Genomic DNA, 16,091 nt, shown 5'->3' with positions numbered 1-16,091 from the left:
GGGGTGCACTGGAGGCACCCGGAGCCCTGGGGACACCCCCACTGCCCCCAGAAAAGGCAGGAGGATCAGGACGCCCAGCTGCCTGCCGGGGAGGTCTGATCCCTTCCAAGGGGTGAGATGTTTGGGCTTTTGGCCCCAGGACCCCCGGCCCCGCAGCGGGACGGGGGGGGGAGGAGTGTGCCGGCCTCTCGCTGTCCCCAGCAGCACCGCGAGTGCCCACGCGTGGGACAGCCCACGAGCAGCCGGGCTCGCCTCCCCCCGCCCCGAGAACGCCTCCCCCGGCTTTTCTCTTTAATTGGCTCTTTTGAACCAGCCCCGTCCAACCCCCTCCCTCCCCCGGCCGCCTCCGGCCCCGGCCCCGCGCGGGAGCTGCGGCCGCCCGGGTGAGTGCGCGGGGATGGGGCTGGGGGGGACGGGGATGGGGGTCCCCGGGGGAGGGGGGAACGGGGGGGCAGGGGCCGGACCCGCGGGGAGCGGGGCTGGGAGGGCACCGGGGCGGGAGGAGAAGCGGGGGCTGGGAGCGGGGCTCCGCGGGGCCGGCAGGCGGGTCACGCCGCGCTCGCTCTCGCGTGGGTGCGCTGCGGGCACCGCGCTCCCCGCCCGCGGGCTTGTTCCGTGCTGTTGTTGTTCCACGATGTCGCAGCATTGTGGCTGTGCGAACCGTCCCGGCTGGGAAGCTGGCTTCCCCCCCTTCCCCTCCCTGTTTTCTTTTTTTTTTTTTTTTTTTAATGTATTTTTCATGGCACCTTCTCGTTCGGTCGCTGGTCGCGATGGCTGTTTGCGCAGTGATCGTGGAAGACTGGGAACATGGATGTTTAAGTGACGCGGTAGGAGCCCTCCGGACTTGGGAAGCACATGGTTTTTCTTAGTCCGGCTGAGGCAGGGTGCTGGGCCCGGGCAGCCCCGGCCGTGTGCGGTGCGTGCCCGCAGGAATCTCTCCTTTCCCCTGTTCCCGGTGCCCCGCTGTCACCTGGCACCTTTACCCCCCTCGGAGGCAGCCGGGGCGGTTTCCGCTCCTGCCCGCGCCGTGGCTGCTGGTCCTGCCCGCCGGCAGCCTCCGCGCAGGAAAGGCGCAAAGCCAAAGGATTTCAGACCAGGCTTTTTATATCCGTCCCTGGTGCGACCACACTTCATTCAGGGAAGAAGCATCCGGGATGGATCTGAGCTGACGTATTTGGGGACGAGACTATCTCTGACTCTGCGAGGGCAGATGTGAGGCCGCGGGAGCAGCTGGGCTCCGATGGGGCCGATATTGCTCCCTGTGCTCTCACGTTCAGCGTACGCCGAGCTGTCTGTGGAGGGTTCCTTGGCGGTTTCATAGTTAAAGGCCGGAAGGAACCGACAGAGAGTTGTATCTGCCCTTCTGTAAATCATGGGTCACTCCATGTCACCCCCAAACCCCTCTTAGAGCCACGGACGTCCAGCCCTCTGTGAGCTGAGCAGCCCCGTGCCCTGCACGGCACGCTGGGCTCGCTCTAACTGCTTTTAAGGTTCAACTTGCACAGACCAGAGGAGCGCAGGTACATCCTGCTCTAGCGCCAGGCAAGTTTTGGGTTAATTATCCCTTGTGTTAAGCAAGTTGCTTAATTTAATTGAATTCCGCTGCAGATGGTGAGTGCAGCGGCTGGAGCAGACTGGTGGTGCAGCTCTAAGGTGGGGCAAGATTTTACACCGCTGTTGGAGATGTGCTGGCGGAGAGTCCTGGGTTCCCTGGTGCTAACGACCGTTGGTTGGGTTGACTGAGTTCCCCTGTGGGATAGGTGAGCCTGGGCTGGGTGACGGGAGATTTGCATGTGCCAGCACGCTCGATTGAGCATTGGTTTTGAGATGAGTGGTGGCTCAGACACCACTCCAGAAAAAAAAAAAGGCAAGAATTGAGATTACATGTGAATCTCTAAACACCATTGCCCCATCCAGGTGTGATTCCAGACTGCAGGATACAGCATCCAGAAGGAGTACACCCATCCAGGGTGCGTGCCCAGTTTACAACCCAGCTGTAAGGGCATCCTGAGTGCTGATAAGGACATGTCGGGATAGAAAAAATATGTTTGGAGCACATGGAGGACTGTAATAGCTGTGGGAGCTGTGACCTCTTCCATGTTTTGTCGTTTCAGTCCATGATTTTCCATGTTGAGAGCAAAACGCCTGTGTAGCTGGTGGGTAGCTTGATGGTGTGTTGAATGTGTTTGACCTCACAGCTATTGAGCACGTATATGCTCACTAGTATACACCAGCCATAGCTCGAGGTATGCAGATGTGGCGGGGTCTGATGGCTTGGTGGCTAATAAACCGGCAACGGCGGTTCCTGGACGCCTCTCCATGGGGAATCCAGACTTCCCTTCTCCGAGCACGGTGGAATTTTTATAGCCTGTGGTTTTAAATGCTGTGATTTCCGTATGGCTGTGATGCTGCATCCAGCCCTGTTGAAGCGATGCTGGGCGAAACCTGCACTGGAGATGTTGATCCTTGGGTAACGTGTCTGAGCTTTCCTGGTGTGTGGGAAAGGCAAGGCTGGGATAGGGAAGGACAGCTCTTCTGGGGTTGTGCCTGCTGGGTGCTGTGATGTTATGTCTGAATTCAGCTATACTTTATTTCATTTATCTCTAAAATTTGGTAGGTGCTTTGTGGAGAAGCTGGGGGATGAAGCCAAAAACAGTTTGTCTGCGTGGTAGTGGGTGTGAGCACTGTCTGCTTCCCAGCAGCACCTTGGCTTTGTTCCCTGGGGTCCCTGTCCTCCCTGGAAGAGGCAGAGCTCTGCTGTTAACACCCCGAAGCTCTCTAGCTCGTGCTGGCTTACCCCTGTCATCCCGAGACGTGGTTCCCAAAATGCCAGGTGGTGCTGGCACACTCGCGGGTCCCTCCTTGTACACCCTCGCCATCGGTGATCACTACGGTGGGGTGCAGCCGAGCATCAGCCGGTGGGAATTCGGCAGTGGTGCTTTCTCCAGTCCCTGATGAATCCCAGAAGAACCGATGCCAAGGTCTGGCTGCTCTGGAGGTGCTTTGGGGCCATCAGACCTTGCCAGGCTAAGGCGTCCTGCGGTGTCCTGCTGCAGGGACACTGCCTGGGTCCAGCCACCTCCACCCAGCTCTGCCATCTCACAAACTTGTGGAAAAGTGATTTCTCTTCTTATTTTCTGGCCCCCTCCCAAACTGGGTTAACGCTTACCACGGATGCAAAACTTGCTGGAGGGGCCTGGTCAAGCGGGGCTGTAAAAGCCACATTTTCTTTGGGAATTGGATTAAGGCCCCTTTTTCTGTGCTGGGCGGATGCGGGTGACATGAAGTCTCTCTTTGTCTTAGACAGTATTTCTGGCCCAGCTGCAGCGGGTTAACCCTTTCTCATCCCATACAATCCTGGCGATGAATGGCCTTTTGCTAAGCAACGGGGACCTTTTTCTCAGGCAGCTGTGGGTGGAACCAGGGGCACGGCGACGGGCTGTGTCCTCCCCTGTGCAGCCGGGGGCTAAAGTGGCAAAGCCTTGATGCCTGGGTGGGGAACTGCGTTGGCACGTATGTGGGACAGGGACCAGCCCATATGCACTTTCTGTTGCCTTTCTTTGGTGCTTTTTTTTTTTATCTCTTTATTCCCCTGGATGAACTGGTGAAGGGGGAGACATGCCCCAGTCCTGCGCTGGGACCAGAGCCCCGTCTGTGCTGGGGCAGCCCCAGGCTGCTTGGATGGCACAGAGGAACATGGGTGAGACAGGGAGGGGACAAAAGTCACAGCAAGCGCTGAGGCTGAGCCAGCTGGCGAGAGCTGCTTGTGTGCTCCTCCGAGAGCAATTATGTTGGTGGTGCTCCCTGGGCACCCGTGCCCAGGCAGAGGCTGGTGCCCAGCCAGGGGCTGGCACTGAGCAGGAGCATCATTTTGTCAGGAGAGCTGGAGGACTTAATTACCAGCTAGTAGCAGGGCAACTGCAGGCAGAAAGTGCCCGTTAGGGCTCCAGGGAAGCCCTGGTCTCCCTTGCCCAGGGTCCGAGGAGGCAGCTTGGTTTGATTCTTGGTGCTTGGCTCTAATCTGCTGTGGCCGAGCAGAAACGAATGTGATCTCATGGCCGTGCCCTGGGCACTAGTGGCTGTCGGCATCTCGTGCCGCACACCCAGGGCTTGGGTTGTTTCCCCTTTTTTTTTCTGCTGTGCCGCATTGCTGCATCACCTTGGCTTCATCCACATTGTCCTCAGTGTCCGCTTGGCTTATGTATTTATGCAAAAGCCAAACGGCAGCAGGGACCGTCCCTTTCTGGTGTCCCAGCAGTGCTGGCAGGGGCATCCAGCACCCGCTCCCTACAGCGCAGATCCTGTGCTGTTATCAGGGCGGCTCCTGATAAGAGCAGAGCAGGGTTTTCCCCGCAGGGGGTCCTGGACCATATCAAAGTGTCCCCAGGAGGAACTTGACAGGCTTCCTGGCAGCAGTGGCCTTGCAGACCCCAGGTCTGAATTCTCCCCATGCCCCTCTGCTCTGCTGAGTATTAGGACACAATCGCCCCAGGGCTGATGGAGGGATGTGGCCATTCCCAGATGTGACCCCAGGAGCAGATGGGGACTGAGCGGGACTCACTCATAGCGCTGGGAGCTGCAGGGAAGCAACGCATTCCCTCCCCCTTGTCCTCCTCCTCCCCCCCATCCCCCTGACCTTTCCCCACTGAAATACAAAGCACTATTATTTGTAGAAAAGCACCTCGATCAGAGGAGACAGCTGGGCTGCAAGCAGCTTGCTGGGGATGGGTTGCTATTAATTAAGCTGGAGGAGACGGCCGCAGCAGCTTGGCAGCTTGAATGGAGTTTTCCTTCTTTTCAAGGTTAGGGTGCCCTAAATTCTTTGCCTCCAACGGGAATTTATAGGTTTAAAAGGGGACACACACAAAGGATGGAGAAAGGCCCTTTATGCGGGGCTTGCACAGACGCGTATCCACCGCGCTGCTGGCGATGAGTGTGCATGTGCAGAAGGTCTGCAGGGACCCGCAGGACACCCCAGCGCCCACTTTGCAGCTTGGTTTGTACCAGGTGGATGCTGTGACCCCCAGGGATGTCATTACCTGGGCAGCGCTGGAGCATCCCCTTGCTACTGCCTGGGTGTTGCCCCATCTAGAGTGGAGGTGCCACTTCGGGACAAAATAGTTTAAGCTACTTGAGCAAGTTCGCTTGAGCTGTGGGGTGACCCAGACGGCCGAATTTTTCACTCCATGCCATCCCCCCTTGCAAAGGTGACTTATTTTCACCAAACTCATCCTCTACCCCTGCTGCTGAATCCACTTCGACGTTCCTGCTCTGTGTGATGGAGCCTGCAGGGCCCCGAGATGCTGCCAGCAGCGCCTGCACCCCGTGGTACCTGCTGCTCTGCTGCTGTCTCTGTCTAGGGAGATTTAAACCACCAAATAACTCCTTTTGTGCAGGACCTCATGTGATCCCTGCAGATATGTGTCTCTGACATGGGCTGCTCAGAGAAGCTGCTCAGTGCCAAAAGCCAGGTAGCTTGAAAGAAAAAGCCCAGCATCGTTTATAGACTTGGGAGTCTAGTACAGCCAGAAGAGAGGAAATATCGTTGTGCTGTATGTCTTACCATTACAGACCTTCTGGAGAGTTACCCGGCACGTTCAGAAGGGACCGCGGTGGCTACCTGCCAGAGCCCTTCCCGGGTGGTAACACCTGCAGCCAAGGCTCTTTGAAAAGCACTGGGGTCGGTTTTAGATGTTCCTGGTAATGAGGGATACTTTCTGCTCCTGCTAGAAATGATGGTGTCTCTTTCAGTGTTAAAAAATTAAATTTTGGTCTTCTGGTCTGCAAACCCACTTCCTTTTCTTGGTCACGCTTCCTTCCGCTGAGCTTGCTGGTGCTTCACCAAGGTCTCTGGATGTGCTTTTCCTTCTGCTATTGATCTGAGATTATAAATATAGCTGGCGGGATTTCCAGCTATCTGTCGAAGTCATTGGGGACTTGCAGGTGGTCAGCATTGCTGCACTATTAAAAGATTAAAAATTATTTACTAAGCCCTAACGGTGCACTTTTAACTGGGGATTGGTGTGGTGCAATACAAATTGGAAATGTCCCTTCAGCATTCCTGTGGGAGAAGACGTCCTGCTTATGCTCCCTCCACTCAAGGCGTTTAATATTTTCTTAGAGTTGGGCAGCTTAGGGTGAAACATGTTTGTTGGCAGCGCTGCAGCTCTCCCTCGCAGGCTGATTACTCCTGGTGAAGCTATCTTCATTCGCAGATCTGTTATTCCTCCAAGCTGGGGCTCTGTGGTTGGAGTCGGAGCAGGTGCTGGCCAAGGGCAGAGCATTGCCCGGCGGAGGGGAGAGCTGCGGTGCTGCTGACATGGAGCAGGGCTGGCGTGGCCCAGGAACTGCCCTGCTGTCAGGCAGTTTACTGGTGCGAGGTAAAGAATGGTGGTTGGATTTTCCCCAAAACTCAAATGCTATGGAAACCATCGCTGGTGATCTGCTCCTTCTGCTGCCTCCCAACCTTTCCTGAGCATCAGTGCTGGACCACCTGTGGACCACCTTCTCCATTGAGCCCTACCAGCCCTGCGCTAGCACGGGGGCTCATCCCCACTGCCCTGTGTGGTGTGACTGTGACATGGGGACCTGCTTTCACCTGCAGAGATGTCAGATGAAGCAGTACAGATGGGACTGCATAAGGCAGGCAGGAACCTTCCTTATTATTTTGGATTAGTTGCAAGACTAAGAACTGGATCTGTGGTTACTTCAAATCCCTTGGTAGAACTTACAACAGCAAGAGGGCCTCGCCAGAATTGCTCCTAACTCTGATTATTACTTTTTTAAAGAGAAGAACAATGACTTTGTGATTTTAAAACTCTTGAGTAGGGGATTTGGATCCAGTTCTTGGCTCTATTGTAAGTTTTCTGCGTGACCCTGGGTGAGTCACTTAATCTTTCTCCTGTTCATCTGCACTGTAGGGGTAAGGCTGCTTCCTTCTGCCGCCGGTCGGTCCTGCCTGTTTGCAGAGCAAGCTCTTGCAGCCAGAAACGAGCAGTGGGAGAGCAAGTACGGCAGGGTCCTGCTCTCCTTGCAGGAATGGAGAGATGCTCCTTTAATAACAAATCCTGATGGGGAGGTGTTACTCTGCAAGTGCCTCCTCTGTGCAAACAGCCCCAAAGCCACCTGAGAGCCTTCATGAGGACAAGCATGGTCACCAAAGTCCAATGTACTTGCTTGCTTTGAGGCCAAGGATGCCACTTTATTGTCCTGAGCTGGTTGCTCCCCCACCTCAGGTCTTTTCTGGGAAGAATGAGATATGAGTTGAAACAAAATATTTTCTACAAATTATTAATCTGAAAAACAACTCACAGTGTGAGCTCTCATTCTGCTACAAACGTCTTTGCAGAGCTTCAGTGACCAAGGGGGGAGACTTTTCTGTAGTTGAGTTTTTTTTCAACTTCACAGGCAAGACATCCCTGGTGTTGGTTCACGTGGCTGAGCACCCTGCGTTCACCCCCTCTGGTCTTGGTTTGGGCAAGTGAACCCTGTGCTGGGTGCTTAACATCTGCACAACGTTACAGATGTGGTTAATTTAACGGCAGGAACATGAAGAGTTGATCGTATCTGCAAAGCCCACGTGCACCTGCCATCCCCCCGTTACTCCCCGTGCAAGCACAGCACCTGAGCGAGCACAGCGGAGCTTTGCAGAGCTGAGCTGAGCTGCTTTCCGGCTCTGCTCCTGCATTTTTCCAGCTAGTGCAAGGCTGGAGTGACTTGCAAACAGACCCAGCTGCTGCTCGGGCAAGCCTAGTTTGGCATCTAGCGTTGGATTTTCCTGGAGATTAGGGAGATTAAAACACTAATGCCCATTGATAAGGGTTAAAGCTTTATTAAGTCATAAAAAGTGGTGTAATCCAGCAGAAACCTACGCACAGCTGCAGCGTAAGCAGACTGAGGCTGGGTTTCCTGCCTGGGTGCTGGGGTGGAGGTTTCTCAGAAATTGGTATTTGTGACACTTGCTGAAGTGGAGGGATGCAAGTCTCACCGCTTCAAGCACCCATTGCTTCCAGGGCATCTCATGCCAGCCTTGCTGGGCATGGCGGGGAGAGGATGCTGCCAGCCTGGCATGTGGCGGCTGCCCTGCATGGAGGAAGAGAGAGTGGTCACTGGTTTGGAGGGGAGAAGGAAGGTGACAGTCACGGGTGTCTGTCACTCATGGGTGACAGTCATGGGTGTCTATCACCCATGAGTGATGAGGCAGGGCAGGCTGTGGGGGTGGCAGGGTTTGCCTCTGGAGCAGGAGTTTGCCAGTGGCCTGTCGATTCTGATAACTGGGCAAGTACTAGCCCCTGGCCTGTGGGCTGTGCAGGGGCTGTGCTAGGAAATGGAGTCCTTTGGGTATTGAGGACTGCAAATGTGCAAATCCATCTTAACCCTTTCATCGCCTGCAGGCCTTTCTCTGGGAATGCAGATCTTCTGAGAACTATTGGGAGCTGAAGGAAAAAATATCCCAAGATCATGAGATAAGTCAAAGTATCATGTCGGAACCAGGGGTCCCAGAGAGGCTGGCTGGCTTTGCGTTGCAGCTGCGAAGAGAGGGAGAGCCCCTTCTGCTCCTGGCCCTGCAGACATCGCTGGGCTCCGCACGCCTGTTGCCCAGGGCTTCCTACCACCACCGCTGAACTGAACTGCACTGAGGGGGCTTCGACCCACACTGGGACTGGTGGGGACCTCATGCTGCCGGTGGGAGCAGGGCCAGGTGGTGCAGCCCACCTGCCTGGCCCCGTGCATATCCCCTCCCGTGGCGGGGGCTCTTCTTTCCGCTGGTGGGAGAAAGGCGGTGATGAGGCTCTGCTAATCAAGATAAAAAGCAGGAAGGGCTTGTGGAGGCAGATAACATCTTTATTCAGCTTAATTGACATAATTTTAAAAAGCAGCCAGGCCAGCATGTGCAGGCTGCCGTCTTGTCCGCAGCGGATGCGAGATGCAGCCCAGGGGTCTTCAAACAGCTGCAGAGCAAATCGAGCCAGCGGTCAGTGGCGGTAACACCCACCGGAGACGGGTTTTGGACTCTGCTGGGAGAATTTCAGGATGCTTGAAAGCAAAAGGCAAGTTTGAGGGTTGGTGGGTGCCAAAAGGGCTGTACTGAGTGCTGAGGATGGGACGTGCCCCTGTGCCTTCATCCCTGGAGCTGTGGGGTGGATGGATGGACGGCAGGGTGTGCTGATGGCAGCGTGCTGGGGCTGCTGAGTTTGTCCCAGCCTCGCTCTTTCCCCGAGGAAATCCCCAGCACCGACCCACGCTCGGCCTGCGTGGGCCCGGGAGTGACCGCGGGTGGACGGACGGGGTGGGATGTGCCGCTGCACATCGCCCCAAACCCTTCCCCCTCTAAGAGCCTCCCCGGGCCCGAGACTGGCCCGTAGCAGTTGGGGGATGGAAACCGCCCTGGGGCGAAACAAACTTCCCGGGAAGAGGCTCCATCCCCCCGGGCCGGGCTGGAGGGGGAGGAGGAGGCAGGGTGATGGGGGAGGAGGAGGCAGGGTGATGGGGGAGGAGGAGGAGGAGGAGGAAGAGCGATGGGGGAGGAGGCGGAGGGCAGCGCGGGAGGAGGCGGGGAGCCGCCGGCTGCCGGAGCCGCCGCCGCCGCGGGTGAGTCGCCGGTGCCCGGGGGCGGGGGCTCCGCGGAGGCGGGGGGCAGCGGCGTGGATGGGGGGGCTGATGGGAGGGGAAGTGCTTTTTTGGGGTGAATAATTCTGGTGAAGGGCCTGAGGCCGCGGGGGCGTCCCGCCGGTTCCCACGGAGAGCACCCGAGCGCGGTGGGGGGTGCCGGGGCAGGGGTACCCGGGCGCGGCGGGGGGCTCGTCCCGCAGCTCCCGCCCGGCCCCTCTCGCCCCTGCGCCCCACAAGAGGGGCCGTTGTTCGACGGCCGCCTGGCCGCGATGCCGGCATTGTCCGGGGATGAATAGCGGCTGTGTCCGGGGGGGCACCTCCTGCGGGGTCCCGGCGGCCCCGCCCGCGCTGCTGCTGCCGCTGCCCCCCACAAACGGGCTCTCGGGGGTCTGGGACGCAGTTGCCCTTCGTAGGAGAACAAAACAAAACACAACAACAACAAAAGAGAAACAGAAAACGTCCCTACCCCTCAAAAACTAAAACGAAAAAAAAAAAAGGAAAGAAAAAAAAAAAAAAAAGGAAAGAAAAAAAAAAGGAAAGGAAAAAAAAAAGGAAAGAAAAAAAAAGGAAAGAAAAAAAAAAAGGAAAGAAAAAAAAAAAGAAACCCAAAGTAAAAATAATTTTAAAGCTCAACTGAACCCCCCAGGATGTAAATCCCTCTGTGAGCACTGGTTCCTCCCCACCTCGGGGTGCTGGCAGCCATGGCCCCGCTGCCTTGGGTTGTTTTTTTGCCGTAGCTGCAGCAGTCGGTAGCTCGGAGGGGCAGCCCCGGGTGTGAAGCAGGGCAGCTCTGGGCACACGCAGCCGTGCCAGGCCCGGGTGCCCGTGCGGGACCCGTTCGTCCTGCAGCGCGTTCCGGGCAAGTCGGGATGCAGAGGAGCGGTGCCTGCCCCTTTGTTTTCGAAGCCCGGGGCTCTGCGGGGAGGTGGTGACCGGGTGAGGGGTGTTTTCTCTTGCCCGGGGGCTGCGAAGGGTCTCCTTGTCCTTCCTGTGCTGCCACCATCGCCCAGGGTGGACAGGAAGGGTTCCCCTCCCAGACCCACCGGGGAATCAGCTTTGGGTAGGTCCTCAGACCCCCCGAGCCTGGCTGCAGGGAGCAAGGGTTGTGCTGGCTGCCCAGTTCCGCTGCGTGGGGCCGGCTGATGGAGTAGCTTTTGCTGGCGTTGGTGTGCAGGAGAGTTCAAGTTCCCTGCGACCGGGTTGTGCCCAGCGAGGCAGGGCTGCTCTCGGGGGCAGCTCTTGCTCCACCTCCGCGGGAAGCTGCTTACAGAGCGGGATGGGATCGTTGGGGCTCTGTGGCTGGAGACCTCTGCATGCCCGAGGCTCGGGGCTCGGTTTGCAAGGCCGGAGCAGGTAAGGCTTGGGCTCGTTGATGATCATCTCCTTCCCTTTAAACTTCTCTGGGCAAACAGAAGGAGAACAACGCACCGACTCATTGCAGGTCTCTGTGAGTGGTTTAGAGCTGCTGCCTCACGTGCTTGGAGAAATGAGGCTCTTCGGCTGCTGGCTGCACTGCAAGGGCGGGCACATGTCTGAGCTGGGCAGGACGGCGGTGGTCAGCCTCACACCGTACCCAGGGCACACCGAGGTGGCACGGGGGCTTGCGCCCGAGCTCACAGGCAGCAGTTTGTGAGTGCTGGAGGTTGCGTCCAGGCAGAGCTGGCACCAGGGTTTGACTTCTGGGATGAGCTCGCTGCATCCCAGCCCAGAAGCACCCGTGACTGGAGCCTGCAGCAGCTGGAGGGTTAAGCTGGGAAGGGAAGTGGGGATGGGGAACCCTGGAACATCCATCTCTTGTGAATGAAAGAGCAAGCAAGGGGTGAGCTGCAGAGGACGGTTTCCGGAGCAGGGAGGGGGAAGCAAGCAGGCAGTGAGCAAGGACGGAAGCGCACGCGACAAGCGGGGACGGCTGGACCTGCGCAGCTGCGCGCGGTGTGTGCCTGTGGCTTAGCTGTGGCCCTGTGTGGTCACCTACTGAAGTGCTTGCTCCAGAGCAGGAATCGCTGCCTCCTTTTTTGATCTCTGAAAATGGATTTATCCTCCCCCATATGAGTAAAAGGCTTCAAGCCTGGAGCATCTTGCGTGCTCAGGAGGTGCCTGGCCACCTCTCTGACAGCTCTTGCGTGCATCTGGTCTAACAAAGTGTAGTTCAGAATCCTCTGCTATTTCTAGGTCGTGTCTGTTGGCACCTGGATGGGAATGCAAGCTGAGAAGGAAACGTAACCGGTTGGTAGGTGGGCCTGAGCTGACAGCCAGCCTGCAACTGTAGCCTGGTGCCCAGGGATGCAAGGGACAGGCTCCAGCTCGGGCCTGGTTGTGCCAGCTGGGCTCAGATGATTGCAGTTGAATAACAGAAATGTCCCTTAGTTACAGTTTGGTGCTGCAGGGTCTGCGGCAGTGGCTCCACACACCAGGCTGAGCCCTCCTCTGGGGTGCTGGCTGCTCCCCCAGTTTCAGACTGAGCTGTGCCTCGTGTCCCCTGGTACCCACATGTCCCTGTGGGACCAGTAGGAGCTGCTGCGTTCAGCACTGGGGGGTCCTGCCATGAAGAAAGCAGTGGTGCCTGGGCCACGCTGGGTTTGCATCTAGCCCTGGCTTTCCTGCCTCCCTCCCTCCCAATGACTCCTGTCCCCTTGGAAGGGAGAGCTGTGACTTTACCGCCTCCACAGGTCGGCTCCATTTCCATAGCTCACAGGCACCGGCTCAGTGTGCGAAGGGGAGAAGCCCCAGAGGCTGCGTGTGCTGCAGTCCCACTAGCTGGCTGTAGTTAACCAGGAACTATAAATTTACTCTTTGGTTCTAAAAACATCTCTGTTACACCCTACAGACATAATTTTGTACGATTGCTGCTCCCAAAAATTGAAAGGTTAGTTGGTCTGCACTGCTCCCTCTAAAACATCTGTGGATGCTCAGCTGCCTGGGAAGCGGTTGTGTTTTCACGCCCTGACATACTGATGTTCGCTGCTGGGAATCTTCTCTCTGTGTTCGTGTGAACCCGTCCAAAAAATCTGGAAGCCTGTGGTGTTTCCAGTCTCTGCTGCGTGGAGGGAAAGTGAGTTATCCCCACTGCAGCGTCCTGGTCTTCTGGGTGCCTGTAGCTCTGCAGAACCAGCTGCAGAACCACCATAAGGCAGCGGATGCTTGAGGGATGTTTCTTTGATTTACCCAGCAAGCGTTAGCGTTTCTCCATTGGTTGTTCGTGCATCCGTTTAGTGTGCGAATGGTTTGAGTCTGGTGGCAGTGGCAGAGGTGCAGCCGCCTGGCTTCTCTCCAGTGGCTCCATGCAGCTGCTGAGCACCAGATCCAAGACTAGCTCTGCTCCAGGATCAGCTCTGCCCTCCCAGATCACCAGCATCTTGCTCCCCGTACATGGCTGGGGCAGAGCATAGAGCTGCTCGGTCTAGCTGGGAGCTGGGGTACGCGAGATGTTCCCGGTTCAGCCTCTGCAAAGGTTATTTAACCTTTGTGTATCTGCAGTGGAAACATCAGTCTCCTACAGATCCGTTTTCTGAATCCTCAATGAGGACTGCCAGCCCGGGGTCTGGGTGAGCCCAGGGACTGCCTTGGCATCCCCTGGCTGCAGCCGACCCAGGTTGTTGCAGCTGTGTGGCATCGGTGTAGTGTCTCTAAGCCTCTCGCCAGCAGCGTTTGGCAAAGCCCATCCCACGGCTGCCTGCGCATGGTGTCCAGCTGGCTGGAGGAGCGGGGTGGGGGAGGCTCCCCGGGGAGTCCCTGGGGCTCCCCTCCTCGCAGGGTGCCTTTCATCTGCTGCTTCGCAGATGTTGGGTTTGGCTTGTGTCTGACGTGCGCATCAATTACAGTGCAACAGCCCGGAGTCTTTGGCAAAATCAACTTTGGAGCATCTGTCCCGAGTCAGCCAGATGCCCGGGCTAGAGCCGTGGGGCTATTCCTGCTCAGCACAGCACTGCACTGATGGTCTCGACATCTCCCGTGCCCACATGAAGAGCATTTCCCTGGCAGAGGAGGTCTAAATACAGCACAAGCACATGTTCCCATGTGCTTCATGTTTGTCCAGAAACGCGCAAGCCAGAGGGAGTTGGGGACTCTGGGCTCACTGCCCCCATCAGCAAAGCGAGCAGCTTCCCCAGCCTCCCTCCCGCGGGAGGGCCAAGCAGCCCTGTGTTATGGTCGCACCGGTGAAGCGATGGTGCGTGAGGTCCGATCCTGCTCTTGCCAGGGACTCGGTGGCAATCAGGAATTTCTGACAGTATTGGATGTTTATTAATCCATCCCTCTTTGCAGCACTCTGGAAGGCTCAGCTCAGCGGTGCGGGCACCAAGAGTGCCGCAGGTTTGGTGCTGTCCCTGCGGAGAACACAACGGGTCAAACAAGTACAGGATCTGCCCGTGGCGCATCTCGGGCAGCCACCACTTCTGCTCCAATTTATTTCTAGGATCTTTCTATTTTGAACAAGCAGCTGCCGGGAGTGCTCCCTGCCACCTGGCACTGCGTCCCTGTGTTCCTGTGCCACAGAGTGGTCCCGTGGCTTGGCCACATGCTGGCTCTGCCAGCACAATCCCCTTGGAGCCAAGCAGGATACTGGGTCCTTGCTAAGAAAAGACCAGCTCAGTGCTGGGAAGCTAAAAAGAAAAGCACAGGTCTGAGTTGCAGCATGTCCCTTGGGAGGCTGCCCGTGCTGCCGCAGCGTTTTTGTCTTTGCCTCCCTGCTGTCCTGCAGTCGCTCCTAGTTGCAATATATTCATATTTATTTTATTTTTTCCCAACCAGGAGCCAGGTACTAGAAAAAAATGACCTTTAAATCACTTCTTCCCTGCAGGCGAGCTGAAGCAGCTTGGGCCACGCTGCCAGCTGTGCTGCTCGGGCGCATCCTGGGCAGCAGCGCGTCCGCGTGCTCCACGCTTCCTGCGGCTTTTGTCTTGCTGGGGGCTGCGGATGCCCGAGCCCTCCTTCTCACACCGGAGGCAATGTGGCCAGGCAGCACGTAGTGTCTGCTCCCTGTGCTGGGGACAGGTTTCCTGCAGGTCCCCCTGCCCAGGGAGGGGGTCAGCCCCTTCCGCGCACTGCTGGCTGCTCCTTAGCAGAGCTTGAGAGATGAGCAGCACCCAGGAGGTGCTGGAGATGCCCCTGGCCTTTAGTGCAAGCAGAGGATGGCTTTCTGCTCCGTTTGTTTAATTTCTCTGTGCATGCTGCTGGACCTTATCTGCTTTCCCAGGCTGTCGGGCCAGCACGCTTTGAGATCTCTCCTGCGCGTGCAAGCGGAGCCTGCAGGAGTTAAAACTGTTGCATAACCCAGTGCTGCTGCCCGTGGCAGCATATTTTCCATGTGTTAGTCTTTTTTTTTCTAGTGGTATGTAAGGACTTTTTTTTACTTTTGGCCTCGCCATTTGGAACAGGGCTAATTTGTGATTTGCAGCAAGACCTTGGGCACGCCAGGCTGATGGGCTTTGCAAGGGGCAGCGTGGCAGCGCACTGCCAGCTGTGCAATAGCCTGGATCCGTGTGTGTCCCGGAAGGAGCATGTTGCTACCGTGTGTGCCAGCTACGGCGTGTTTGCTCTCTAGCATTAACTCTGTGAGTAATGGTCTGCGCAGCCCGGGGTTGACAGTTGGAAAAAAGTGCTCAAAGTGACCCAGCAGTCTTTGGGATCAGTTCTGGGTTTGCTTTTTATTACTTTTTTGTATTTTTTTCTGCTTGGCCTATATTTGAGCATATGGAAGCGCACTGTGCTCGCAGGAAATGAGCGCTTCCGCCTCGCACACCTTGGCAGGCTCCAGTCTGATGCTGCTCCCGTGGCTCTGGCCTGTCACCAGGGGAGAAGGGATGATGGGCTTGTGTTTGGAGGAGCCTTTTTGGACCTGCCGCCTTCCTACGGACAAATCCCTTCAGAGGGAGGGGAAGGAAAACAGGCAGCACCTCATCAAAGGCCAGAAATAACAGTGGAGTGAGGAGATGAGCTGAGCGCTGTGTTCTTGTTTGAAGGAATGAGGATGAGGACTTTGCAATAAGTCCTTTGCAAATTATAATGTAATAATGTTTTTGTTGATAATAATATAATAAATAATAATAAAAATAATAAGTAAACGTTGCAAAAAACTTAATGGAAATAAAACGCTTGCTTAGACTGGTGGTTGCAGGGCCCTGGGCATCGGTCAGCAGCAGCCTGCGGTGGGGAGGGCTCTCACAGTGTGTTTTCCTAAAACTCGCCTCTCCGTGCCCACATCAGAGGAGCTCACTGAGTTCCTCAGGTGGATATCAGCAGAATTGGACCAAGATTGCAAAAGCTTCGTGGCTGTGTGGGTGTTGTCTGGCACGACCCGTTTTGATGCAGATGTGTTGGGTTTTGGTTTTTTGGTGGGAAGCGAGCTGGGGCCAGCAGCCGCTGTGCCACGACAGCTGGAGCTCGAGGAGGGCACGTGTCGGTAGATGCCAAGGACTTTCCCGTGTCAGCAAAGCCATCCAGTTCCCTGAAACGTGGCCGCAAGGCGTTCCCACCAGCAG

The 16,091-nt window shown here is 56.6% G+C and overlaps 1 protein-coding gene across 3 annotated transcripts in view; it reads left to right on the top strand.

The window, feature by feature from the left end:
* SEPTIN9 (septin 9) overlaps positions 1-16,091 on the top strand; it is a 137,386-nt gene that overhangs the window by 103,666 nt on the left and 17,629 nt on the right. The window lies entirely within an intron of this gene.

Source organism: Tauraco erythrolophus, chromosome 20 (genome assembly GCF_009769465.1).
Source record: "Tauraco erythrolophus isolate bTauEry1 chromosome 20, bTauEry1.pri, whole genome shotgun sequence".
Lineage (NCBI taxonomy): Eukaryota > Metazoa > Chordata > Aves > Musophagiformes > Musophagidae > Tauraco > Tauraco erythrolophus.
Note: the sequence above shows the minus strand (reverse complement) of the source record. Positions and strands in the feature narration are given on the sequence as shown.